Raw genomic sequence first — 25351 nt, 5'->3', positions numbered from 1 at the left:
TAGCAAAATTTAATTGAGACAGTTCCTTTTAGCGGTCACCTATTTGCCTAGATAACTGGTAACTTCTCTAAATTGCTTCCTTCCTTGGAAATAGCAACATACCCAAACACGCAAGTATCGTCGATTATAGCAACCTTTTTCATTTATATAATGGCATGCATTTGTGACATAGAGAAGTAATCTAGGTGGTAAAGAAGACAATGCAAATTCAAGGTACAATGAGAATCAGTTATACACTTCTAAAAATTTACCTTATACACATTTGAGTAAACATTTCGCCGTGCTGTTGTAACCTTTCTATGGTCCTGGCATTTATTCTATAGTGAAGTTTTTTTTTTAAAAACTTTATCAGTATAGAATGAATGCTGCGCAACGTGAACTTTTTTTAAAAAAGTTCACGTTGGCTTCTTAGCACACGTTTCGACTATAGACAGCCTATGATAAATGTAGCAGCCGGCAGATTTTCGCTTAGCTAACTCACGTTGTTATTGACTATCCAATGGATATACTTTGCCTCCTGGTAGCCCATTAAACTATTTTGTCCATTTGCTTATTTGAATACCAAAAAGAAGAAACACGGCAATCCTTATCTGATGAAGACGGCTCTTGCCCTTCATTTTTGCATACGCACCAGCAATATTGGAACAGTAAGCAAGGCCTATTCTGCGTTGACGTACGCTAGATCTCTATGTGCCAGGTTAACATTGCTTTTGGTCACTTGTGCTCAGCCTTTCAAATAGTTACAGCTGTCATAACTTCAGCAACAGCAGTATAGATATGACGACTATGATAACAGCAACTGCGTGGGGAAACAAACGATCCCTATACACTCATACAACAGCAGGAAAAGCACAGCATAACATAACGATAGATGTACCTATATAACAAGCAATCTCGTCCCGGGACTGGGCCGCCGTTGACTGCAGCTTGCTCAGCTTTAGGCTCCATAAAAAAACAGAAAAGTGGTTCTGTCTGTAAATTAAGTCGAGTTGTGAGTTATGACGATGGCGGTAGAAATTACGGCGGCGGCATTCATTCGAGCAAGATGCAGTTACTCGAAATTATAGTGCAAGAGGCTTCACAGGAGCTCGCTCATATGATCTCGTTGTTCGTGCGGGTGTTAAGAAGCCTGTCGACCGGCCCGCACGTGGACCGGCAACAGGCCAGACAGCGGTTCTCAATTGGACAAGTGGTCTTTCGTTATTCGGCCATTTCAACGGAACTGTAAAGAGAGCTATGAGCATTTCAGGATCTCACCATGATGGCCGGCATTGCTGGCTGTGCTTTTAACGCCGATAGCGTTAACGACAATTGGAAGCAACAAGATCAGAAAACAACAACAATAAACGCGAAGCAGCGAACTGCCACCGATAAGGCGGAAACGCAGGCGAACACCCTTTGGCAGCAGCGTAAACAAACGCGTTTTTTACTATCCGGTCACCTCATCCCCTTCCTCTCAATCTTTACACAAAATATTCGGTTAGTCCATTGGAACAGCAAACATCGGAGGCCCGAGATCATGGTTTAGAGCTTGCAGCTGCTCGTCAGGGGTGTTCATCCTAGCGTGGCCTTCAGTTTCCAAACCGTACAACGTCACAGTACCACAATTATGTTTTTAGCCGTGGTCAATGAGTGTGTTTATGTGCGTGAGGCCTGTCCGCAAAAGCTTCTGATATCCAGAAAACAAAGACTGGTGAACGACCGGTGGCCAACAACGACAGAATATCAAATAGTTTTTGTGGATTAGAAGTTGAGCGTTCAGCCGACTAGCAATAGTCCTACATATATAACCGTACCCTGCAAATATCCAGCATCGTGTTCAGGGCATTGCATACTGCGCCATCAGTCCCTTTTACGGTGTCCAATATAGACATTCCACAGTCGCCGTCTAGTCTATATCTTGCGACGTTTCTCGATAGAGCCATTATCTCTGATACCCGCTTGAGGCGATGATATTCTAGGGAAGATATAGAGAGGAAAAAAGGTACCTCATGAACATTGTTGTTGCATATCGACCCGAATGCATTTGGTCAACATCCGCCACGCGTCATTGCGTCTGCAGTGACCTACTAACATTGCGCCTATTCTCGTTTGAACGCTTCGGATCTCTCCGTTGCCTGTCACCCGCTGTTTCTCCATGATTCTGCTTGCTGCTGGTGGGAACTTCCTGTAGGAACAGGCCGGCTACCCTAATGTGTGTACCAATTTGCTGCTGAAGGTATTGTCCCCACTGCCAACGACAGGCATTAAATGAACGTGGAGAGCAAAAAAGTAAATAGGAAAGGAGACCCGTTGTTTGTCGTACCTCAGACGTACTTACAACAAACATTCATGTACAGGTTTATCACCACCTACGCCTGTCTCTACCCTACACTCATCTTTACCTTCGTGTACTTCTTCGGTGTTGTCGATCTCTTTCGTCTATTTGGTCTCAGCTGACGATGATACGTCGCTGGCCAGGCGAGCGGATAGGTGGCAGCTCCTTTACATTGCGTCCCGCGAGAAATCATAACAGCAAAGTGTGTCTTTTGATGGCGGCGGCGTGGTTCAGTGTCCGCTTCTTCGCGCTGTGCTCTTGATGATAAAGTCTCACTGGATGAATGCACCGAGGCATCGTCCAGCAGCCTCACCAGAGGAACACACAGGCATAAGCGCATGTGTGCCTTTACACCTTCAGTAAACGCATCATCTTCAAGGTGAGAAGGTTGCTTTGAGTCAATAAAAACACTACTGACAATACCCAGAACAAATATGGACTCCATGCAAGGAACATTCTAAGCGAGGAACCGAGCAAACGGCCCAAGTTTGTCGAGGCGTCGGAAAATGGGGTAAGGGTTACTCTTAAATTCTATAGTCAGTGGGGTTTCGTATCCTTCTGCGCCTAGAAGTCAAGTTATGCGACACTTGTTTGAACAAAAGAACAGCTGAAAAATATTTCTCCTTGCTTGTCCACTTCTACTGCTTCACCGCTACCGCTAGCTCTGCCATCTTTCTCCCAATGTCGAGACATTGACGAAGAAGCAGTTATCCTTTGTCCACGGGAATCGAGCGACAACCGGCTCGAGTGTTGCATGAGATGAGAGTTCACGTTGGAGAAGATAAACTCAGTACACCCCACCATCGTTGGATAAAAGTGGGTGCTCGTATGTATAGTGTTTCCACTACAAGGCAAGACGACACGACTGCCCCAAGCTACACTGACGGCGACTTGAGCTTGACGATCCGGGTACTGACGATTGTTGCGACTTCTTCAGTATTGCTACTTTTGGCAAGAGCCACGAGAGAACGAATACAGCTAAACGTCAACCTTCAAGAATAACACACGGCGCCAACTTGGCCTGCGGAGTTCTTTATCAGAAACGACAGACAGACTGACGTGCTCTGTATGGGTAGGCTAGCTTTAGCCAGCCAAAACAAACTAAGTTCAGCTGAACAGCCGACCGGCTTTTGAGACATAGTCTGGCAATGAGACATAGTCTGGCAATGTCAAACCACCCGATGCACCGAATACCCTATAAGCTTTCATAACCTAACCATTCAGCTCGGGGGTTACACCTTATTCGTATAATCTTTTCATTGTTGCTGCCGCTGCAACAGCCATTCCGGTTACTGTCCTGTTTCTACTTGCCCTGCAAAAAAGTTTTGCCAGAAGGCAAATGGGAAGCGGCGGCCCCACGACCAAAATTTAATGAGTCATGTGCCATTTCCCCAGAGATTATTTTGGGCTTGCTATGGCTCTATGGGTCGGTGCGGTATTCTGTTGGCCAAGGTCTCTGACCAAAAGTCGGCAGAGACAACATCACGACTACTATTATATTCGCTGCCCACCTATGTATACCGGCGTATCATCATTTTGCGAGCCTCGATCGACGCAGCAATCGCGGCGGAAACACAATTTCCAGTGTCCGTTGAAAACCTTTCCTTCCCCGTGCTGGTGGAGGATAGTGAGCTTCACGGTGATTGTGCGTCGTATGTCTATATATCTAGTAAACGAATATAAAGTCAGTAGTTAAGACGCCAGATAAACCTGTTTACATTGCGTTGGTTCATTGGATTCGTTTCCGCTAGCGACGAAAGAAAGATGTCGACCTGGAAAGGATGGTACTTGTTCACGGATCTATTCATCGATTGAATATTTACAAAATAATCCTAAAGACTTAGAATTCCCTAAAGCGGCACTTGATGCCGTACTCTAACAGAATCCCGAAGAAACATCAAAACCACATAAAAGGATCTATACCGATTGTATGTGTGTGGTAAGTATCTATGTAAGTTCCTAGAGCCCTTATAACCAATTTAGAAAAATAATTGAAAAACTGATTGGCATCATATTGCAACTGTAAACAATAACTTGAAAGTTGATGTTAGGATATTTAGAAGGAAGTGAACATTATACATTATTATATACTTATTCAAGTATAATATCCGATTCGTGGATTGATCCCGTGTATTGTACTAAGTGATATAAGATTACCTTAGTTAGGGTCACGTCTGAGAGCACTGACGTATCCTTGATGTTTATAGTAGAGGCACAAGCACTGCTCAACTCCCTACACTAGTTCGACATATCATCCGAACAGTAATAGTACGGGAATCCATAATGGACACACTGTAAGGGAATTCTTCAAGATTTAAAGGAGTGTTCTTCAGTATAGTGTGTCGCCCCCACCTCTTGTCGCTTACATCGCCTATGTGCCCTTCGGAATCCTTCTTCGGTTCCTGACTTTTTCGTGTGTTCGTTGTGTTCTATTGGCAACAAGCAAGCGGATGTTGAGTGATGCATGCTCCCAGGCGACAAACAAAATTCACTGAGGTGAGCTGACAGAACCGGTGAAGACCACGGTGGCTGGAAGCTTGCGTTCTTCTTTTAATTGTAGCGCTTCGGCACGGTAGAACTTTATCCATAAAGCTTTCATTAGGAAAACGGCCTCAGTCATCACCCGTGTAGGCTGTTATACGCACGCCGTTCCTTTTCGTCCTCGAAACTTGGCAAGTTTACGCGGGAGTTGTGGAAAGATGAAAACAGATAAATATCAGGCGAGTCGTACCAGCCGAGAGCTAGGCCAACTTGGTTTAGCTCGAACACTCGGCCGACCTACAAAACATTTCTAACCCGGAATTTGATCCGCAAAACTGAAATGACGCAGGATGCTGGACAGCTATGAGGGAAGTTAGAGCCTAAGATGCCTGGGCCAGGGCAAGCTAAGACGCTCTACTGAACTAAGACATGTCAAGTCTGACAATGCCGGCGTCTCCTACATCAGGACTCGCGAAGCCCGCAGCACTCCCCACTTTGTTCGACAAAGTGCGAGAGAGAGAGCGAAAGAAAGAGACAAAGCCACAAAATAGAAAAGAAAACCGGAATGTTGTTCGAAGCGAAGAGTTAGATTTAGGCTGGAACAACCTAATCCAGTAGAGCTGCATGGCGATCCAAACTGTTTTAATGTTACAGTTGATGCTATCCTGTCTTTCAATCTGGGTTTGATCGCTGCTTTGACTCTTTACCGCTTCTACTGAAACTTAAATCTAACCACCGTGTATCACTGGGTGATATCAACCGTTAAACAGGTTGACCGACTCGAGGAAAGTGGTAGGGCCTTGATCGCTTGGACGAACTTGATTTCTTTGTTTTCAAAGAGCAGAACGTTTACGCACATTTATACAATGCCGACTAGCGCGTCAAATTTCGTTCGATGATTCAAACTTCTTCTTTGTTGCACTTCGTTTTTAAACTGTAAAGCGTTCAAGCGCTTCGCAGAATTACCCGCTGTTAATAATCGTCTCTCGAGAGATAATTGTGAATGATGGGTAACGTCTTTCTTGAACTATGTGTTTGATACGTCTCACAAATACAGCAGCGTTCAGTGTTTCCGTTAACGTTCGTCATCTTTTAGTGTCGTACAGACACAAATAACACCCACCATTTGATATACACTTCTATTACCGCATAAACACTTTATGGTATTTTTATATGCGACTATCGAAAGGCACAGCCCACCGTTCAATTGTAGACTGGCTTTTACGATTGGTTTGGCCGCTGCCGGGCTTATAAAGCGCTATCGAAACCTGCAATCGCCGTCTCGGACCGCTAAAGATATTCTGTAAAGGTAGAACAGGACCGAGGGGTCCAATTTCGAGTGCTCTCTGAATCGGCAGCGTTTGAGGAACAATTTAGCCATGCTAGAACTTCTTCCGGACGAGGCCTCGAAGTTGTCGGTTTTGCACTCATCCACTGCAGTGGCTATACATTGTGATTCAACGACCAATCGCCCAAGGAAAGAATTTAGACGCGAAAAGCGTTACCGTTACAAACCCAAGTTTACAGTGTTAAGGAAAAGCCCATACTGAAAAAGCAGACCACGGCGTTATATAGAGTATCGTTGTTTCCTGTACCGGCTGTAAAACCGCCAATAATGAAGCGAACATCTTGGTCGTATAACCATGAATATGCAGCCCAATGTCAACATTTTCAATATCCACTAGCTTTTTTCCCTTCCGCTCGACTCGTATTCGGCCTGACCCGGTCAGCAAGGTCTGCCGAAATTAGATACATGTATTACATTGTCTGCCTACCTGTGCGTGTGTGTGTAGGAGGTTTCGACAATCGTTCCACATGCGAACTCAAAGCTGACGAACATATACGATCCTGTAGGCAACCCGCCTACTTCTAGCATACTGCGGTGTTGAATGGCTACAACAGGTTGAATGATTTTTACGACAAATATGAATCGGCCAAGAGGCAGTTCGAAAAGCGCAGGTTAGGTCGACAGTATAGGGGGGCGGTGTTTCGATAGGCCTTTTTCGCATAAACTCATTGCCTGCTACTTCTCCTATATAACCATTGATATACCAAGGCGACCGATTAACATACCTACGCCGAACAAACACCTGCAATGGGAGCGGTGAAGACCGCAAGTGCTGGTACCAACAGCAGGTTGCTATAGGCGACTTTAGCACTGGGGGCAACAACAGCAGTAGCAGCCGGCAGAGCAGTAAGAGCCGAATTCGTATGGGACGCCTACTAACTCGAGGTGGTGCCAAAGACATAGGCGAAAGCAGCTGCCACGGCTGAATCCACTGCAAACAACTGTGTCTGTCTGGGTAGCAACTTTCGACGCGTTGGCTGGAGCAACAATGTTCCCCCCTGAGCCCTTTTGACCGCATCGAACGAACGCGAGGCTTTTGAGTGGGCTACCAGCGAAACTCATGGCAGGTGCTGCTACTACCAGATCGAACACAGCCGCTCCGGCTACGTAGACTGTTTAGGGGGAGGCAAAAGCGTAGGTTAGGACCCCAGAAAGAAGGTAGTAGCGAGGGGAAAGAAAGTCCAGCCGGAGCGGCGATGGCTAGCGGAAATGACAAGCGTAAAGCTGATCGACCCTGGAGAGGCGGTGTCGTAGATGGCTTGAGTCGACAAATGAAACAAGCAGTGTTTGGTTCCGAACTGACTGAATGAGAAAAAGGAAAACGAAAAAAAAAGCACGAAGGCAATCGAAATTTTGCAAATTGCGCTGGCGCTAGACGCCGTTAGCTGCAGACCAACAGTGAGAATTCTCACAGTGACAATTACAGAAAGCAGCTAAAAGCCAAGTGTCGGAAGAAAAAGACGTAATATAACATGGATACGTAAGGCAATATTGCGTACACGGAGGAGAAAATTAAAGTTCATACGGAAAGTCTTTGGATTCCTACGCAGATTGTATTAATTTCCCTTGAGCTGAATAACTATGTAATTCTTTTTTCTTAACTTTCTATTGTGTATAGTGGTAGAAGACAATAGTCGACATAAAACGGAACTTTTGAAATTGTCACCATCGTGACGAACGACGATCTTGGTGCTGGCCTATATATTTCTTATGGTTTTACTATAAAAGCGTTCTTACTATGTTTATACTTGCGAATATATATATATAGCAAATGCGACTGAACGAAAAAAAATCACTGACCGCTTTCGGCCCCGCGCCACGCTGCGCTCTACGATGGACGTGTTACACCCAATACTCAGCCTTCGCACACGCCGTCGACAGACTGAATTGAAGGAGCGATAGAAGCGACAGCCCCCGATCAAAGATCGGAAACAGACACGCTAGGAGCACCAGCAGACACTCGTACAAAGTATATTTTTACATAGCCGCACAGAAACGCCCATAGTCGCGCGCCTCCAGGCCAGCCAGACCGAGCCCCTTAAACATGCCTGTTTTGCGGACGGAAGGGTAGGACCAACAAAAACGATCCGAGTGATGGGACCAGTCTATAGCTTGGCGACCATCGCCTTTATCGCTGCCAATCGACTGATAAAATTTCTTTTCTGTTCGACAGCGACTACTGACGTGAAAATTTCGGTTACTTCTTCGTTTCTCATCTCCGCGACCTTTGCTTCACGCCACGAATGGGCAGAGCTAATTTAATTCGGAGGTATGGAATCAGTAAGTGTTCAATAAAAGAAAGTCCCCAACTATTCAGTATGTTATTCGAATTGCCCAGCAAAGTATTAGCTTTGTAACTTTGTAGCTTTATACGGAAGCAATAGCAGCACAATAAAAAAAAAACAGCTTCTTATTATTTGCAGTTAGTCGAAAGCAAACAGAGAGAGAGAGAGAGACAAGAAAGGAGAGAAAGTAACCGTTGGGAGCTAGCTGTTCTGGGCAAACGGGTTTGGAATCATGGAACTGGTCATTTCAAATGAACCAAATCGATCGGACCCAAAAGTCATATCGACAGGCGTGCACGTTGGCACTATGGAGACGAGAATAGCCAGTAAATGGCAGGGTAGTAATCTGAATAGGGTGGTGGGTTCTGTTGTATTGAATACTAGAAACACGATACTTGCACAACGTCTGCGGAATATGGCAATGGAGACCTTGGCAGTTACAACGACAACAACACAATTATCCGAAATCGTCTGGTCTCTTATCGGTCAACCGGCGATCCCAGCAGGTTGGCATCTCGTCATGCGTGGGTCAAACGTCTACCGCATTCGGCAAAAGGCACGCTGGTCTGATCCTTTTGCTACAGTACGTTTCGCGCTCGACCATTACGACCACGGTTTTCAGTCATCTAAATCTATGTAGGGCTTATAAATGGGTTCGACTGGTGAGTAGGTAATGTTCCGCAAGCTTCTAGACTTCAGGGACCTGCCCTGTTTGTCTCTATAGCTGGTTCGCGGGTCGACTATATTTCATTTTCTCGCAGCGACCATTTCACCGTCCTCTTCGCAAGCTCCTTGCATCGTACGAGAGCGAGATCGACGCGGGAAAATCAAGCAGCAAGGAACTAGCGCATGGCGTACCCAACTTCGCTTTTAGTTGGCCAGCGATGCTCCCAGGCGGAAGGTGGAGGTCGGTTATCTGGTAGTGCCCTCCGTTCATGGAGCACCGACGAGCATGTTCCAACAAAAGGAGGTCGGGGACGCTTGCTTACATTAAAGAGTCAGTCCGTTGCATCAGCGCGTAGAGAAAAGAGAGACACAAGCGAAATAGAGGACTAGTAGCACGGCTCGACAATCTAACTAGAAAATTTCTACATTATATGTAATCGTAGATCGGTGAATGACGATGGGCAATATTAAAGGCGAACGATGCCCAATATTAATATAAGATTAAACGCAAATTCATTAATTTCACTTTTTAGGTCAAAGTTACTCATTGTACGCTGTTTCTGTAGAAGCAAACATTGATCTAGTTTTACGCTGAAGCGTGTTACAGCCGCCAATTAATCAACCTTTATCAATGGTTTTGGTCTGTTGCTGTTTCGAACTTGCGTGCATGGCAAAAGAAGGACTGAAGAAAAGCAAAAGCTAACAAAAAAACTACCAAGAGGAAACCGATGGCCGGCGAAAGCAAGCAGTGCCCACCATCGTTATGACGATCACAATTGGCTCTCGCTCAATATGTAGCGGCAGTAATAGTAGTTTCCGTGTTGCCGAGCATAATTACATAGCAGTAGCAGTATTTACAATACTCGCTTGTTCTATTATAGGAAGCAGCGCGCGCTTGCAGTTTGATCAGACGCCGATGTAGGCTATTTGTCGGCCGAGCGAACTTGCTTGTCGGATAGAAAGCATTCGTGCATTGTTCCGGCAGCACCAGTAGTCACAGCAGCCGCAGAAATCGCTATAGACGGTCAGAGATGGGAATAGGTGATCGCCGATCTTATTGTTCCATCCAGGCACCGGTCCAAGGCCGAACTTGGTGCAGCCGCTTGCTTGCCTTCGTGCCAGTTCGTCCAAAGGATCGAGGCATTAGAGAATGCTTGCTGATCATTCAGAAACCAAAAGATGTAGAGAAAAGATTCTGGTTATAGGATGAATTAACGCATTATTGCTTAGCTACTGTCTTAGCGGCCGCAACGCCGCTAGTAATTCGACTATCGAAAACCTCGCAGTGAATGATGCAGTAACGAGCGCAGTAACTATAAGCACGACCAGGGTTAGTTTAGTTTGCGTGCATAGGACATTATCTTTAGGAGGCAAATGACGAGAGTTATGTCTTCCATCGGGCTATCACGTCTCTCTTTTAACGGCGCGGTCAAACACATCAATGGGTGGATTGATGAAAATTCTCCTAATTGCAGCATCCACCTAATTTCATCTTTCTCTATTAGCATCAGACACGATCGGAATACCTACCGGTTACGCCATCTATGGTTGATACCCCGGCGCCGGAACCAACCATCACAAACAGGCCCACTAACCTCACATTTGATCTGATCAATTCTCATGGTGACGGTAGCGCCAAGCGACCCGATGCCTTTGAGATCTTCCTCTCGCTCATGGTTCTCTGCTGGGACAATAACTGCAGCAGTATAGCGGCGATAGAATTGGTCTTTGCCGTAGGGCAAGCACATATACAAAGATTTAATTCGAGTTTTTTCGGCAGCCTGTTGATTTTGAGATTATATAAAACTGTTTCTGATGTTCAAGTGTATTTTGTTGCAGAAACGGTTTTATTGTCTCAATAACTTTTTATTAGATGCTTTTCTATTAGGTTACGCAAACTTTGCGTTAGTTATATTTAGCCACTTTCAACTTCAAAAAAAAATTTTCTATTTAGAACAAGTCCAGTCGTCAGATTGCGGAAATTACTCAAAACGACAATATTTACACTGACGATACACGCAATACAATAGGACGTTGTTACCGTACTGGTTATGGTACGAAGAACGCCGTGCCATAGCCTTTACTGGACCTATAGCCGTCGTTGGGCTTCTCGATGGCCACTACAACCTCAGCACTGGCAACAACATTTTATTTCTTCAGTGGTCCTATTGCCAACCTTCGCTGTATTGGACGATACCGTCCGGGTTTAATAGTTAACGAAAGGCGAGTTTGAACGCCAGCCGATTTATTCTATTCCTGAAAGTTATTACCTCGAACACACTCGCACAAAAGACGCCGATATCAGCACACAGATATGGCCACTTAGACGCACGACAAAAACGGAAACTGAACGACAAAATCGACCTTCGAACGGCCTTGTAGCAGCGCGGTATGTGGTATCGCTTAGCTTAACTAGCGCGGTGTCGGCCGGGCGCGGGCGTCGACAGCAGCAGCTTTCTTCGTCTGATTGGACTGGTCCTTTCATCTAGTAGTGCTTTGCCTCGCCTATGTTTTCGTTTCGTCGTTGTAATAGCAACAACAAGCGGCGCTAGGCCTGCTAGAGCTTTCCCGTCCGTTGTGTGTTTACACAGGCCCATCGGCTCCCCGTCAGGACTCTAGCAGTGAATCTGAAAATTTTCTGCGTCTGGAAATCCAATCTAAGTTGGATGGCGCCAATCAGGCCAAGCTTGGAGAGGATTCGTTCTTTTACGATCTATTGATATTAATAAAAGACTATTGACCCTTCCCAAGGATAGCAGCTGTAACAGCACCAGTTGCAAAAGCAACAATGGAGATAGCGGTATGGTACGTAGCTCTAAGTGCTGTAGGCGCATATCCTAGTTCCTCACAAGTTCCCGAAGCACCACCACAAGCTTTGTCGACGTAACAACCGACAAAGGCATCTACCAATGAAGCGCGCTCTCTTTCTACCTTTTTTTAGATTGTCGTGCTTCATCCTCTTGTAAAGCAGTTAAATCACTTTAAACCGCTGCCCTATACAATAGTATCAGGCGAGTGAAGGAAACTCCCAGCGTGTTCTACCTGCTGAGTCGGCGCTCTCTACCTGTAAACCCCCAGCAGCTGCGAATGTAGCAACTGGAAGATCCGTGCTGGTGGTTATGAGGGACGAGACACCCTAGGAGTGGCCAAATCGCACGACTGCTTTCTCGGCTATGGCACCTAATCTTGCTCTGCCGCAGATAGTGCACAGTTCTACCCATACAGACTGAACACTTCAGTCGCGCAGGAGGTTTTGCTGGACCCGACCGGCAGTGTTCTACTTGCCGAACTTGCTGTGAGCATCAACAGCAGCTTATCCAAAGAATAGAAACCCACAGGGCAGCCCATCCCAGCTTTTCCTCCCTAAGAGCTGAAGCTCCAGTCATTGCTGCTGTTCTTGCTTCTGCTCCCTAAACTGAAGGTGCTGGCTTTTACATAGGTAGACTACATAAGTAAAATAGCACGAGGCACGGTATACTGAATCATAGTTAAATCTACTGATCCCCAATTTCGTTAGTTGCCTATCGGGGGTCATTCGGCTGAAAACAGGCCTCCTCTTCACCAACGCAAGCTAACAGAAACTGCCTACTGAACCTACGTAGAAAATTCGGTCGTGAAAATTTACTTAGAGTAGGAAAGGCCGCTAGGTAAAATAGTTCACCTATGTAGTGTTGTCATTTGAGCGGCGGAGTTTCCATGGGATAAAGCAAAAACTTACGAATGGCATATTGCAAACGCACGCCACTGGTTTCAGTCGGATATAATCTGCTCGGTAAAGATCTGAATGTTAAACATAAGAAAGCGGCTCGTCGGAAGGCTGCATCACGTCGTGTGCCATCAGTGGCCGCTATATATAAGCCTAATTTCTTTTCCTTCTTATTTCTAGCACCCTGTACGTACTAAATCTCTCTAAAACCCAACTCGATCTGTAAGGGTCGGAGACGCGCCACGAACCGAAAAAGTCTGAGCGTGCTACAGACTCCCCTTTTTTCAAAATGGTGGATAGCTACGCACTAAGTACCTAACTTGTGAGAACTTGTCCTCTCCTCAAGCTGGTTTTTGCGGGTAGGTTGAATGGATCGCTTGGCCAGTTTTAGATTAGCGTACAAACCACGAACTACCATTAAAGAGCCGATAGAAGCAAGGCTCCTGCTTGCAATAGACTATTGCTGTCGCCGCTAGCCCTGAGAGGCAATGTCGTGTCCTAGAACCGACACAATATACAGAACATGGTTGCCGGCTTGGCATCGACCTTTGCGTTTTGGCATGGCAGCTAACCACTCTTATCTAGCGGTACGCTTTCTTTCCTTCACTACAGTGGCATAAAAGGTACGTAGTGTTCGTCCAGATTGAATGTCATCAATAAACCCTGTCTCACCGGCCTGCCAGTTTTACCACTTCGTTACAGCAGCTTTACTTACAGCAGCCGTACAGGTGAACGTTGCCAATACAGTCACCTTCCACTAGCCAGTAGCAACGTCAAAATCAGCTATGTAGGAGGCCGATGTGCAGACTCAATTCTACCTCACTTTTAGCAGGTCCACCTATAACGAAGTCTTACTGAAATCTAACGGTCTTGCTGCTCTCAGTCTAATCGTGGAGCCTTGAGCCATCGCAGCCACTGCGGATACCCTGGCGACTACTACTGCTGCTATCGTCATCGCCGAGGCAGTGATCGTGTTACCCTCATGCCACAATCTAGGTAGTTACTGGCTGACACACAAGTTAAGCTAGGCCAGAAACCCAATTGCTGGGATATTAGCAGGCATAAATCTGTTTGGTGGTAGCAGCAGGGTTGCCACTATTGTAGTAGCATAGCGTTGCCGTCCCTAACACAATGGCTATTCAGTTCCTCTCGCAGTCGTTAGCGCGCTAGATTCTACCCTGCGTTTCTGTTAACCCGGAACAGGTCGCTGATGGCTATGCCGCTGGTAGGGCCATAAAGCTTAATTAACGCTTCGTTGTAGCGCCAAACAAAGCCCCCAACACAATACTGCCTTCTTGCCTTCTGTGTTTAGGGCGCTTGATGTTCTTCGCCACGTTATAAGTAGCTCAGAGCCCGGAAGGAGCTCCACAGTGCAGAGAGAAAAACGGACTAGTTCGTTTACTCGCGCGGTAATCGTAGACACGCACACACATACAAGAGGTACAAGGGTACGGCAAACGATGGTCGGACCGGAGCAACAAAGAACTCTACACGACAGGTGTATTGTTGAAGCAAAATTGCTTTCGGTAGAGTACTAAGTAACTTCAAAGCTAGTGTACGCCAGGGAGCGCTGGCTAAAATGATTACTTCAAATTACTGCAAGTCAACTACTCAGGTAACTTGGCTATTTTTTGCTTGTTTCTAGTAAATGTAATCCAAGCGACGTGTTACCGCTTTTTTTATGTCTGTTGATACTACGATGTTGCCTGTGGTGACAGTTATAGTTAAATTAATGGCTGAAGCTCAAACACTAGCGTCGGCTGAGTGGAGCGCAACAACTGGCTTCCCTGTAAACTTGCACCTGCCTGCCGTGAATCTTAGATAGTTGACTCTCACAGCTAATGCTGACAACTGTAAAAATGGAAAAATTGTTAGTTTCCTGATGATGACGCGGCAACTAGATATTGACTGTTAGGCGCTGCAGGCCAGCGCAAAAGATGATGACGCGGCCAAGGGTTGGAGGCGGCGGCAGCTCTATATCGGTTACAAGTCTCCGTGAACCGAAAGAAACATAAATAATAGAGTATATCGGGATATTGAACTAATGCGTTTTAATAACATATATGTCTGCGGAGCAATAGAAAATTTCATATAATATTTTGAAGCACATAATTGTATGTCACGAGTAATTAATCATTAAGCTCGAGGAATACGCCCTTATAAGGTCTATAGAGTTAATGATAGATAACGTCGTATTAAAGGGACTAGATGAAGAGTAGGCCAAGCGGGATGAGTACGGAAGCAGTCGTTCTTTTCGAGAAATTCTGCATTTTTTTTTAGAAAAATGTCCTCACTTTCATACAAAACGAAAAGGAAACGTCGAGCAGAACAAGTGGCAGGCGCCATACGGTGAAACGAAGAAGTATTCCCGGTTATATGCAGTTATGATCCGTAATGTATAGACGCTTGTAGGTACAACTACTAGAGCGTTTGTTTTGGAAGACGGACAAGCTTCGCACTTTTCACCATCGTCGCGGTCGCCGTCGCCTTTTTTCAAGACCGAGGCTCGGCCAGCATTAGCAGCCCGGGCAGACGGCAAACGCATAAATTAAACGGCAGTAATAGCTTCTGCTGCTGTCTGGAAAACGCAACTGAGTATAGCAATCCGTAAAAAATCTAGGTTTTTATTTTCCCATTCTCTGTTTCTGGTTCAATTTCTCTTTTTCTGCGCGTTCTTTTTTTAGCTGATTTTTACAGGATTCGTGGACGCTGTCGCGCTCGTAGCAAACGCATGCTGCCGCAGCTTGCTTTGTTTTGGGGGTGGTCTAGCGGGGGTGGAGAAGCGTCTAATCAGCGCGAATGAAAAAAAATGGCATAGTGACATGAGTGTACTGCTGGGCGTTGCTAACGTTGCCCAACACCAACAGCACCGTAAGCAGCGGTATTGCAGTTGCGAATTCGTTGGCTGGCCGACGTTTGTACCTTCTGCTACTTCTTGTGAACCTAGGAACGATGCAAACTGGATAAAAGAACGTCCGCACTGCTGCCAGACCGGCCGTCGTCGTGATGATTACGACAGGTTTTTTTGGTCGCCGTGAGGGTCAATGGCTAGAACTTGGATGAGAGCCAGGAGGCGAAGGGAAGAGGTGGAAGTGAAGTCACCTGCAGTCTCTGCCGGGCTAGCTTTACCACATACGGCAAGGAATGGGCCTCTGGCCGCGCCAGCTCTAACCGAGCATGGCGAACCTGTTTATAACCCAAGTAGACTAGGCTAGCTGGCTGACCGACTGCTAAACCTTGTTGGTAGATTGGAGGCAATTGGTCGCAAAAACGGATGAATGGGCGTTAGGACTGCAGATCCATGAAAGAACGCTAAAGGATGGCCGGGACCAGCGGTCTGCAGGCAGGCGACAGGTTCATCGCCGCTGCCAACTGCAGACGACAAGATGTCGTCAAATCGTTGGAAACAGCAGCGAATAACAGGCCAACAACGAGTTCTCCAGTATTCCCTTGCGAGAGTATAATAGAAATTTATAAGAAGAAGAGTTGGAGGTTGAATTACTACATAGTTCCTACTATGAAATATGGTATATAGACGCGCAGATATTAAATTGCACATATATGTACCAATGAGCTTGCCATTTGAAAGATACGCACGCACAGAAAAAATGCCAATTTCATAGAACGCACCAACGCGAGAAGTGTCCAGGGCACACACCCATGCAGCATGACGGCACGACCATTGTAAACACTGGCTAATGCGGTGCGGTCTTGGCGCTGCATTCAGCCAGAGCCTTGAAATGTTCGGATACACCGGAATAGTGTATGCACAGCTGCTACCGTGGTGGTGGCTTCAACGCAACGTAAGAAGGCTCAAGGGCCACGGAGGCCCGTGAAAACCTGTAAAGGCAGGCACTCCGATAGGACAAAAGTCTGACGAAAGGCAACGGCCTGCTCTCCCAGTCTTTTCTGCTCCTTCAGTAATCTTCAAAGACCTTTTAATGGCGGTCCTTTTTAATGGCCAGCCGCGGGTCGTAAGACAAAAAAAAGTACAAAAAAGGATAGAGAAAAAAGGGTTAAATCTCCCAGGAGTTTCTTTGCCGATAGGACGGTATGTGAAGTATGAGAACAGCTTTTCGGTGGCATGAATTGCAAGTTAGGGACCCTACAACTACTGGTACTCAACAGAGTTCATCGAGCTCGGTAAGCGCGTGCAGTTTGGCAAAGTCTGATGGCGTGCAAAGCATTAAGTAAGCGCCGAGGGCTGTGGTAGCAAGCAGGCCCACGGGCCGGTTCTCCGTTGGATAAGTCTTGCTCCTGAATACGACTAGTGCGGTATATACATACATACATGGATATGTATACTAATATATGTTTATATGGGTCGTGAGTAGGAATAACGATGAGGCAGTTTTAACAATGTATCAACGATGTACTTACCTAGAAGCTAGAACAAGCAAAGATTATTACGTCTGGTTAAGATCAAATGTTTATTAGCATTATATTATTATTAACATAGTTCAACTAATTACGTTCTTCTGCGAGTCGTACGAATATCCGTCTATCCCATGCAACTGATTCCGTGTCGTTTTTTTATAGCACTTTTTTTTTATAGCTTACCAGTTATTACTGCAGTACTCTGAGTAACAACACACAGGGAACATGAATCACTCAATTTTATAACGTAAATCTCCCTTATGATCGTTAATTTACCCACTTCGGATAAACAGAATCTAATAATCGTTTATTTCCTTTTTTCTGCTCTGAACACCAAAAAATTGGTTTCATGAAATTCCATTTTCCTGTCGCTTAGCCGCAAGTCTAAAGCATAAGATGTTTATAAAAGCATTAAAAATCAACGAAATGTTTATCATAGGTAATCACATATAACGTTAGTTAATGATTTGAATTTTTGTAGGTGGTCATAATTGGGTGTACTGTGGGGGTCGCTCTGGTGCATGATCGTTGCATACACAGACTAATGAGCAAACAGCGGACTAAAACTGTAGAAGGAAAGAAGTGTACCCAGACTATCTGGGACGACAAACCAGTATAGGGTGCATGTAAAGCTTTGCCGTTGACCACGTGTTACTTTCTTGAGGCATACCCCAAGTTGTATCTATTCTCGGAAAAGAACATGCATCATGCTATTCGAAGTCATACAATTCGACTTCCTGAGGCCGAGCGACTACACAGAGGCTCCCATCACGACGTGCACCTGCGATACATTCCGTATGATGATACCGTAGACGGAAAAAGAAGATGGTCAATTTGTCCTGCTATTACTTGTTCCGTACCGGCTATGCTATGTTATACACAGCTTCACCTACCCGCTGTATTTCTCTTTCCCTTTCCCTCTCTCCTCCTCTCGTCCCACAACAGGGAAGGCGGCGCCATTTTCAAACGGCCTACGAACATTTGGTTGTGACAGCATTTATCGTTTACTAGCGGCCGCGTGCCACTGTTTGTTGCCTCCCCCGTGCAGACCCTTCCGCCGCTTTCCTTGTTATTCAGTATGTAGTAGGGTTTTGGCGCTAGGTACGCGCCACTACAAAGTTGAAACGACAGTCGGAAGAGAAAAGTGCGTTGCAAGGCAAAGAAGGCTGACCGGCCGTGGTCTCGGCGTCTGTACCCAGTAGAGCAGAATAACGCAGCTCAACAGCGCAGCATCTCGCCGACGAGGCCCGCAGCTGCTGCAGTTACAATTCAGCCTAGGATAATAAGGACAACGATGCGCATGCAACGAACACGCGGCAGGCGACAAGTGTTTGCCCCGAAGCCGAAATAGACATGGCATTGTCATCTTCCGCATTGCATCTAACCGTGTTTACAGCGAACGTTACTCTGTCGCTCTTTTTTTGCTCTGTCTGCCTTGATTTGAGCAGCCGCTGTAGCGAAGTATACCGCGCCTGTTAAAAAGTCCGTATTTACCTGCAATGTAAAAGGGATATCTACCGCCAGGGTTTTGGAGGACAACGCTATGGCTATATAGTCCGTTATAATGAAACGAAATATTTGTTTTTACTATCAAAAAACCGCTTCAATAATGTTGCCAAGTACAGAGATTTCGATGATGGCTCAGCAGCGGTGACTCAGTTGAGCTGAGCGGACCTAGAAGTACGATACGGAAAAAGGATGTTTCCCTAAAAACGACTCCGCTTTTTTCTCTTTCCTGCGATCCTTTTCCGTTCGCAATTAGAGCGGCCCCTTTGATAAGTAACTGGCAAAAAAAGAATCGCTTAATATTAGCATCAGCTTATGGCACGCGTAAGGCAGGGCAAGATTTTCACTTCGATCTTCGAGCCCCAAATGCCGGCCCCCAGCTTTGTCAGCGTCCGTATATATATGTACGCTAGTCTGCTGCTAGTGCTTGTCCTGTTTGTCTCTTTTCCTTCCCATTGCCTCAAGCCTGGGCCTGCATTCTGCACCGCTTTTTCCCTGGAAGTAAGGCGGCGTATATCTATGGGAGAAGTTTTACTAAGCAGCTTTGGTCCCGAGTGGCGTCATAAGCAGCCAGGGCCCTCGGAACGGTCACCCTGTCTGCCACCTTATATACCCGGGGCACGGTCTATTCGGCATACTCCATCTGTAGAATAGCCTAGTCCGCTGTTTAGAAGAATACTGGTCGGAGACCAGCAGTGAAAAATCACCAAACGTGGTTGGGAGCCACCGGTGGGTCTGTGCTCTCTTAGTGCACGTCCCCCTTTTCTTGGATCTCCGTACATGTAGTATATTATGGTACAGTGGGGAGCAGAGTAACTTGGACTTAGCGTCGCCTTTGTCGACGAGGCAACCAAAGCGACCGGGCATGCAAAAGGATACTGGCCAGCGAGCCTAACCCAAACAGAGATGATTTATATCGTATATATGTACATAGACAGCGATTAAAAAGGAAAGAACCTGAGTAGCGGCTCCGTTTTTTCAGTTCAGACTACTCCGAAATGCGGGGAGTGAAAGCAGAAGAAGAAGCGAAAAAAAAAAAGCTCGAACAGAGATTGACCTAAGCCGATTTCCGTCTTCATCCCGCTAAGTTCACGGTTAGTCATGCGGTTAGTCATAAAGTAATAGCAGTAGACGTAAGACTATCAAACATACCAACTGTAATAGCAGTGGTATGCTGAAAGATGGCAAAGCGATCTAGCCGAGCCAATCGTTGCTTAGGAACTCCTTCGCTCTATCCTGCTTTTCTGTCTGCCACACGGGGCGTCGGTGTTAAGGAAATTCGCAATCCACAGACTCTGCTGAAAACTATTGGAGGGGGAGTAATTGGAGGTGTCAAAGAGGACACAAGAGTGGTAGCGTCCTGCCCAGCTGCGTTTCTGAAGGTCGCTTTCCTGGTATTTCTTCACGAGGGCTCAGGAAAGGACGTATCTGCTAGATACATCGTTTGCAAATGGAGTAACGACTGCCGCATGCGAAGCTAGTTCGGCATAATCTGCGGTACTTAGTTCCCGATTTAAATGGATGTTTGATTGTATCAGCTAATTGGTAAGCATCCCGCTAACGTCCAACGCATTAGCGCACCACTAACAAATAAAATTTAAGGTACACGTTTACGCATGATATACTATTTTAAATAAATAAAGTAAACATAAATATAATTTATTACTCCAGGTGCTTAACAGATTTAACTCGGCGAACTTAACTAGTTCAATATGGGTAGTCCATGTTGACATAGATGTGTAGACTTGACTTTTAAAGCGATCTTTTAGCAAAGAGATGAACCACCCCTTCCAACGGTTCGGCAAAACATCACGCTTTATGGCATTAAATTATATATTGTAGTCAACTTGCATCTTCAGAGAAATACTTCGAGCGTTATATGGTTTCATTTGAGCTCACTCAATTTCGCTGCCGACTCGCAGGCTTCAGATGTTACAAAATTTGGCACGCGTGCCCGATCCACACAACCCTTACTCAGCTTTTTTCGTTCGTCTCCGTTCCGTCCGACAAACCTGCCCCTATATTGCCCATAATAATGATAGTCTACAAACCCATTCGGACGGCCTACGATGAGAACAACGTGTGACACGCCACCGAAAGCAGCGAAGCGTGTCGAGCTATCCTTAATTCACGCACGGAATCGCAGCCAAAACGTATCTGCTACATTCACTAGCGCTGGAAAAGTCCTGTAGCTTGCTTTGTAGTCGAAGTCCGATGCGCCCCCGAAAGCTAACGCGCCCCCGAAAGCTAACGAAAAGCAAGTTCCTTTTTGCCCACTGTCCTAATGCTGTAATTTGTAGTTCTCGGTTGTGACCCGTACCAACTAATCACCAACAGACATCGTTTAGGTGCTCGTTAGTTTTCTGCTTCTTCCACCTGCCAGAGCAAAGCTCATGACCAGCTCACCACGGCACGCTGGGTGGGGTGTTTTTCTATTCTCGATGACTCTTTAGTTGCCTCCCATAGCCTCTTTTGGCATTAGAAAACAGCTCAGTAGTCACAGCTGTAACGAAGCTAAAGAAGCATTAGATGGGACTTTTTTCTCAACGCATTTTCTACCAATTCAGCTTTTCGCGTACCCTCCCAATTCTCTCCGTGCCCCATACAGACTGATCACGAAAGCATTTACTTTCTTTGCTTTGGTCACATCCTGCAAATTTAACTAAGTACATTCGTTGTTCTCTGACTGTCCAAATAGGGCCGAGCTTGCCTGTACCAAAAGCCCGTCCAGAGCTGATGCGTTATTTTAAGGACCACTTCAGGTACTAATAAAGGTGTATTTATACAAATAAATAGAATACTGATGAAATGTAATGTCTTCTTTTTCTTCTGCACCTGTCTTTCCGGTATTCTTTTGTGCGCTCGACGATCGAGTTTTATCCGATGGTGGCCTTCGGCTTCACCAGCGACGGCTTCCTAGAATACTATGTACCGCGAGTCGTGAATGAAGCCTGATTCACCCACCTACAGCTTACTGCTGCTCTTCCTCGAGTTGACTTGCTTGCTCTAGATAATCGACCACTGGGACGTTCAAATGGTTCTTCCGTTCGTTCAACTTTGAGCGAAATGGAATCTTTTGAATACTAAGCTTTGTTGGGTATGGCTGCTTAACGCCGGGAATCATGACGTGGGACCTGGTAGGCGCATAGTTGGTTCTGAGGGCCGTCCGATTCAAAGTTGCAAGTGTGCAGAAGCTCATGAAAAAACCAACGACCAATTGTGGATTTAATAACGGTAACGACGACAATGAGTCCTCCACTGGTTCGTTGACTGCAACTACTATAGCAGCTACCGCGTCTGTCCCTGCAGGCGAGCGCTGCTCGCGCTGAGGCAAAACTAAAAAGGTGAAGATACCCAGAAAAAACAAAGGCACAACGAAAGCAAAGCATAGCATTAATTTTTGTTCCATAATATTATAATTCGAAGATTTTATCCGTTCGCTGGTCGAACAACCCAAAGCACGCAAGACGTTCCCTCTATCTTTTCTAGTCTGGTTTTTCTGTTCTCCACAATTAATCATTCGGCTGGTGACTTCACCAAGTTGCTAATGTCTTCTAGGCTTGACTGGGGAGCAGGCCAGTTAGGATAAATAATCTTCCTGAGGATCGGCCAGCCAGCTCATGTATAACAGATAACAAAAAAAATGCATGACATCAAACGCGGATAAAGAACATGCTGGTGCTTCTCGTGACGGTGTAGTGAAGAGAGACCGCTCAATGTACGCATGTGTGTCTACATTTGGTGGATAAAGTCTGAAGGATGAAAGTCTAATTGGCTTAATAAGCGAACTCGTGTATCCACGCATGCATATACATGCAGCACACGCATGTGCTCAGTCGCATTGGATCGAGCAAGAAGTGAGTTTTGCTGCTGCAGGTGGTAAACGCAACGGCGGGAGCGCTAACATTGCATTTGTTGACTCCGTTAACGGGCCGGCAAGAGAAGAACCCCCGCCTACACAAGTCAGAATATTTGTTTTTTATTACAGGTGCTCATGCGCACCCTCCGGCTCGCTTACCTCGTTCCCTTGCTTTGACTTGGTCTTGCGTTCTGCGCAAGACAAGAGTTTCTGCCACAGGCTATACATTCACTAAGCAATAGCCCAGTTTCCTGTTGAACCTATTACACATTCTCACGTTTCCTTTCCCTCTTAGCAACCCAACAATTCCAAAGAGTACCTATCATCCGGTGTTAGCTGCGGAGTGTGCAACTAGTCCGACTGAAGACAGACAATCTTGTCTAGCATCGGCCCCCAACTGAAACTGGCTTAGACTAGCTGACTTTGTCTGGCTGCCTCTGATGCCACTGTTTCGGCTTCTGTTGCTCGCCATTTGTAATCATGCTGGGTTTGACTTAATAATAAGAGTATTCAGTGTTGTTTTTGCATCTCGCGCCTTTCGCTGTACGTTGTTTGCCATCCGAGGCTGGCTATGTCGTGCTGCCTATGTATGATTGCACACATCTGCCGCATGCAGTTACCTCGCTCCCACCGGTACAACAACTGTCTGTTTACGTAGTTTATACGTATGTACTACTCGTATAGTAGATGGGGATTGAATGTAGGACCAACATCTCTTGATGCTAACAGCAGCAGTAGCCGTGATAGTAGTTGGGTTGGTGACGGTCGCGGGGATAAATCAAGGAGAAGGAAAAATGCCCCTACTTTAAGCTGTTCAAGCTTGTGGGGAACGAGGGGGACTGAGGCGTGCATAGGTTGGGACTCATAGGCCAAATGACGGCAGAATGCAGGAACGAAGCCAAGCGAATGGCAGGGACTGGCATCCTCTGAATCTCTTTCACCATCCGTTTTTCTTTCTCTATCCTTGTTCTGTCCTCTGCCTTGGTATCTGAGTAGACCTAAACAGTCGACTGAGTAGGCTCATTATTCTAGGGGAAGGCAGGCTCGGAAACACCGTTGTCGCAATTCTCGTCTACCTTCTTTTAGGCAGCGGTGATAGACGCAGACAGGACCAAGCAGACGGCGTATCGCTGGCAGTAGGCCTATATATATAAGTATACCAGTACGGAGACATCGCTAGTGTTCCTGCAAGGGTCTATTTCCTAAGATGGGAATACTTCAATGACAAGCTTTGGTCGTGTCATTGTTGCGACCAGAACGTGGGAAATCAGAAGCTGGACGTAGAGGGTGACGTCTACCTCGATTATGACGGCAAAAATGGAAAATACAACAACGAGGCGAAAAATCTGAACAGAACGAAAAATCGCTGGACCAGGACAGGGATTAGTAGCTGGTGTAGAGTGGAAAAAAAGGAAATTCCGAATAAATCTATGAGGCCTCTGAGCCCCAGTCCTCTTCTTTAGCATTCTTCCAATAATAATTTCCGTAATACTACAAATGCAGTAACAGCGATAATCAATCGGTGCATACGTCAGCCTTTGTATTTATAAATGCAGGACTTGGTGAACGATGTGTTACACTACAGTAAAACGGGCGGCCAATCGAGAGGATTATCCGTTTATTGACCTCGAAACTGAACAGACCCTTATACACGTTGGCAGCGGTCTGAATTGTAAACGTCAGAAAAGTGCCTATAAGAAGCAAACGAAAAACTCAGAACAAAGCAAAAGAGAAGAAGGGAAGCGAACGATGCAACTGGTTCTAGGAGAAGCAGGGCTAAACTCGATCTAGATCGTAAGTGTTGTTTGTGTTCCAATTATTTTAATAAAAAAGATCAATTATTTTATAAGGTTTGACGGCCAGAACCGCCAGCAGACCTTGTAAGTATACCACCACACAAGCACGCATACCTGCGCAGTGTTAGCGTTAACTACGTCCTGAACATAGAAACGCTTGTGCAAGACCGTGCACTTCGTTTATTGAAAAGGTAAAAGACTGGAAGCTTCTGACTCGAGCAAGCTAGGATAATTCGATCCGGATCGAACAGTACACAGAAACCGTTCCATTACCCTGTAACTGCTGTAGTGGTACTTTTAGTATTAAGAGTCTATGATTACCAATGCAGATCGCCTGTCCCAATAGCCATTTGGCACATCCAGCACACTGAATTGCTTGTTATCTTATTGGATATCTCTTATCCTCTATCAGGCTACACCTATTTATTTCAGTGTGTACTAATTAAGAGTGTCTACTATCGGGTCTTGCAACTACGGGCGACGATCAAGCTATCTGAGAGTTTTACTGCATTGTGCCCTGTACAGTCCTTGGTTCCAAGTCATAATGAGACTTCGCGGGGAGGAGAATGTAGGAAACTTTTCGGGTCGCGTTCCGATACTTACCCCCCATAACTCAACGAAACAAAAGGAAATTCTCGCAGCTTCTTGTGGGGGGTAAATACCGTGCCTGGTAGATGATCCGCCGTTACCGCGACGGGGACATCATGCCGCTAGTCGCCACAGATTTCTGATAATGCAGAGCAAACAACTACTAGAGTCCAGGCAATTTAAGGTAGAAAGTTTCCCTTTCTGCAACAGGCCCAGTTAACGCAGTTAGAAATGAACGAGGCAAGAGCGAGCACTCGCTGTACAGATCTGACACCGCACGCTGCGCGGGTAAGATGAGACACTTGGGGAGTGGCCGTCAACACTGCCCGTTGGACTGACGACGGCTGATGTTTAAGCGCGCGATTCTTCGAGCCGGCGGGTGTTTTTGTCAAAGTGTGCAGTTCATAATATAAAAACTGGAT

General features: G+C 45.9%; 1 protein-coding gene and 2 long non-coding RNA genes across 12 annotated transcripts in view; 1 reads left to right on the top strand and 2 right to left on the bottom strand.

Moving 5' to 3' along the window:
• LOC111255482 (band 7 protein AGAP004871-like) overlaps positions 1 to 25351 on the bottom strand; it is a 376186-nt gene that overhangs the window by 303778 nt on the left and 47057 nt on the right. The window lies entirely within an intron of this gene.
• LOC147758188 (uncharacterized) overlaps positions 1 to 25351 on the top strand; it is a 35101-nt gene that overhangs the window by 1533 nt on the left and 8217 nt on the right. The gene's annotated exons all lie outside the window — the stretch shown is intronic.
• Positions 9385 to 12118, bottom strand: LOC147758189 (uncharacterized). Its single transcript, XR_015318719.1, has 2 exons — positions 10693 to 12118; positions 9385 to 10254 (listed from the first exon to the last, which is right to left on the bottom strand). It is a non-coding gene; the product is annotated as an uncharacterized LOC147758189 (long non-coding RNA).

Source organism: Varroa destructor, unplaced genomic scaffold (assembly GCF_002443255.2).
Source record: "Varroa destructor unplaced genomic scaffold, Vdes_3.0 BEIS01000001.1, whole genome shotgun sequence".
NCBI classification, from domain to species: Eukaryota; Metazoa; Arthropoda; class Arachnida; order Mesostigmata; family Varroidae; genus Varroa; species Varroa destructor.
This window is presented reverse-complemented; position numbering and strand designations above follow the sequence as displayed.